Below are 3,881 nucleotides of genomic sequence, written 5' to 3' on the forward strand. Positions count from 1 at the left end.
TATATATACAATAATAAAAAAGAAACATTTTGAATGAAAAGGTTGCAGAGTAACGGAAGATATGTTGTCATAACTGACCATTATTTAAAAAATAATAATTTCAAACTTACAACAAACTTAACCTTGAACAATTTTCTAATTTACACACAAACAAACAAACAAACAAACAAACAAACAAACAAACAAACAAACAAACAAACAAACAAACAAACAAACAAACATCCAGTGTCTTTTATTCTGCCAGCTCCTATTTGTTCTGTGAGTGAAGACTGTGGTGTGCAGATTAGGTCTAAGACATAAAATCACTTGAAGAACTTGTGGAAGAAAAAAAATAGTAAAACATGATGTGCTGTAGGTGATACGTGTTTTTTTTTTGCATGTTTTTATTCAAGTGAATAACTCCTTCATGCATCAACTCCAAAGCAAACAGCAAGTCAATTTCACTATGTATTTAAATTGAATGGAAAATTAAAGGAATTTGGAAAAATTAAGCAAAATCTTAAATATATGACAAACAGAATTTTATAAACAGAGATAAAAAACTAAGTTGCAGAAGATTCCAAAATTCACAAAATAAAGAAAACCTTCAAATCATTTCTAAAGAATTTCTAATCTTGCAAATGACTTTTTTGTCCTGCAGTTTGACCTACCTATCACATAAGGACTTGTAATCCACTCTCTAACAACTGCACTACAAAATCTGCCCAAAGGTAAATAGAATAAATGTAAAGCTTATTTATTTTTGTGGAATGGGCTCTCATATGAGTTTGATAAGTAAGCTCTGTAGATTTATTTATCGGTGGGTAAAATTGTTACTTTGGACTGACTTGGATTACCCTAAGCTTTCCATTTAGCTCTGTTTCTACAGGCTCTGGCTGCTGAGGGGCATGACATCACCTCTTGTCTTAATTTCATTGTAAACAATGGGGTCAGTAAGGTGCATTAAATCTTATTTTACTGTTGTTTTACTTTTGGCTGCTCTCTTCTGTAGGGGTGGTCACAGCAAAGAAAGTCACATGAAATGTGTGACAATTGTTTTATACTGATGTCCTTCCTGACAAAACCTGGGCTCAAATTTTCAGCCTTAGGTTTACAAGATTGCAGCACTGATCACTTGGCTACTGCAGTCTTATGGCACATTGTACTGTATTAAACAGTATTGTAATATATTGTATTATACCAATTTATTGCTTCTATCAATAACTTTGTATTTTTTATCTTGTCCTAAAGCAGACATTCTTGGTCTGTTTATTTTATGTTTCTTGGTGGTTTTCATTATTTTCCACCATTCTGCTTCAGATCTCCTCATGCTAAAGAGTATTTTCACAGTCAGTGGTTCACATGTGCATACTGAAAACATCAAACTGAACCACAGTGATGTTTTCTCTTCCTTTTTCACTTATAGATGTATTTCCATCACTCACCGTGAAGTGTCTGTGTGTTTGCCTGTACTGTTAGCAAATATTGCATGAATCACTTAACATGTTTAAATTAAATGGCAAAAAGTAATCAATAAAATACTCAATCAAAAACGAATTACTTTTTGGAGTCAACCCAATTCAAGATGGCTGCCACAGACAAACACCAATGAATTTTGCAGATATTGAGCAGACATTTGACTTGGTAGCTGAGGCTGATCCCTACCTTTGACGCTGATGTCTTAAAGAAAAGAAAAATCCATTTCATTTTCTGTACTTTAATAAAATAATGAGAAATTTTTGCCCCCACTCTCTTCACCCAATGAAAAAGAGAAAAATGACAGATTATGTGCCTTAAAGGACACCAGATGTGATGGTGAAGAACACTTCTTCACTTCAGTAAAATTTTTCTCAGTGACTTCTACTGATGCTTGGCCAGGCCTCAGAGTGTTCCCCAAGAGGCCCACATTTACGTCACCTGTCTGTCCGTCTGCCTGCCTGTCTGTCACTCTTTCTTTCTCTGACTCTGAGGCTCACTTTATTGTGTCTGTCAGCTGTGAGCTGCGGTGATTTAGCTTTTTCTCGCTGTCACCTCTCTGTCAGACCCTGACCGATAAAGCACCAGCACTAGGTTCCTTTCTTCAGCTCCGTTGGCTGTTCCTGGACGCTGTTCCTCCACTAATTAGCTCTTCAGAGATTTCTCTGCATGGAAACTGGTGGTTGGTGGTGATGGGGTAAGAGAGGAAACAGAAGGGCAGCTTAGAGAGGAGCGAGTTGTACTAGGTACACCTATGACAGTCCACTGACATGGATGGATGGATGGATGGATGGATGGATGGATGGATGGATGGATGGATGGATGGATGGATGGATGGATGGATGGATGCTCTTTTATACAGCCAACCAATTGTTTCACTAATGTCCTGCTTCTGTCAGGCCAATATGACCACAGCAGGTCTTCAGATGATTATCATGTTGGCAGGGGCTTCTACATGAAAAGACCCCTGTTTCTTTGTCTTCAGGTGTGTAAATATTGTGCTAGTGGAATATGAAAGTAGCACAACTATAAGGTACAAAAACATAGGGAAAAAGATCAAGAGTGGGTCTCACATCAAGGAGGACCCCGAGGATGTCTTTGTTGTCAACTTCAGAAGGGGGAAGAGAGCAGCAGAGGAGGAAACTGGCAGAAGGGGGAAAAGATGCCAGAGAGAGCTCAAAGGATTCGGTCTGGGCAAGGTGATCGGTATTCCTCGGCAGTCTGCCTTCTGGCTCAGATCAGTGGGAGTGAGCTGGCAGCCAAGCCAGAGGGCATAACAGCACAAACACACCTTCAGCAATACACTGCTAGAGGCACGGCTTCACAATCTGCAGAGGCGGGGAGTCGGAGGGAGCGATGGGAGGAAGAGCAGCCGAAAATAAATACACCGTAATTATCCTCAGATCATCAACTGTTGACATCCATTGTAAGCATGTGCATGTGCGAAGCCCTAACGCATCACCTGTTGTGTCAAAACAGTACTTCATTAGACGAGACTGTGCTGTGACTCATGTGCAGTGATGGTGTAAAGGTCGCCGCTCAGGCAGAATCAGCGTTGGGCCAGTGATGTCATGTGTACTCACATCCTCACCTCACTCAATCTAAAATTCTCAATGTGTGAAATGTGAACACGGTTTTGACCCCATTCAAGATTTCTGCTCTGGGACACATGCCTGACACCCTCCTCTTCTGAGACACCCACATGGCTGCAGTTTATGTTCTATTACTGCGCTAAACAAGTGCCTGATGGGTGGGCAGAACCAGGAAGGTTTGCGCCAATGAAGAGTTCACGCACACACACACACACACAAAACGTTGTGACAGGTAACAGATGTCTTGGCAAGGGCCACCTGTCTCCCTGGATGACCTCTTCCCCACACACTTACAAACTCACCCATGCATATTCACGTTACACTTGGTTATGATTTGCATCCCAAGCATTACACATCCCAAAACGCCTGCCATTTGGCTTGCAAAAAAAGTTCATTAGTGCCAAACTCACACACATAAAACTTACATTAAATAATTTACTTGAAAATGGCTGAAAAATAAGAGGTTTTTAAAGGTCTATTACATTTTTATGGAGACATTACAAATAAGAGCCCAAGAAACTATTAAGTCAAACTGAAATTGTTTTAATTAAATGAAATGAGATCATGTAAAAAAAAAGCTATGAACAAATAATATATTTTCTATTGAAAATGGCTTTTTGAACAAACTGAAGAAACAAAGTTTCAATCTGACCATGATGGCTAGTTTTGGTTGCAACTCATCAGTCTAGTCAGTTTTCAAAACTGAGGTTGATCAGTAAGCTATCTGCTACTACGGAGGTAAAATACCTCCACATGCTACAGGTAAGATATTATTTGTTCAAAATCTTGCCACTGCATCCCACTTCCAAAGATTTGGCCTTTCCCTTTATGAGA

The sequence above is a fragment of the Austrofundulus limnaeus genome, unplaced genomic scaffold (genome assembly GCF_001266775.1).
Source record: "Austrofundulus limnaeus strain Quisiro unplaced genomic scaffold, Austrofundulus_limnaeus-1.0 Scaffold331, whole genome shotgun sequence".
Taxonomy (NCBI): Eukaryota; Metazoa; Chordata; class Actinopteri; order Cyprinodontiformes; family Rivulidae; genus Austrofundulus; species Austrofundulus limnaeus.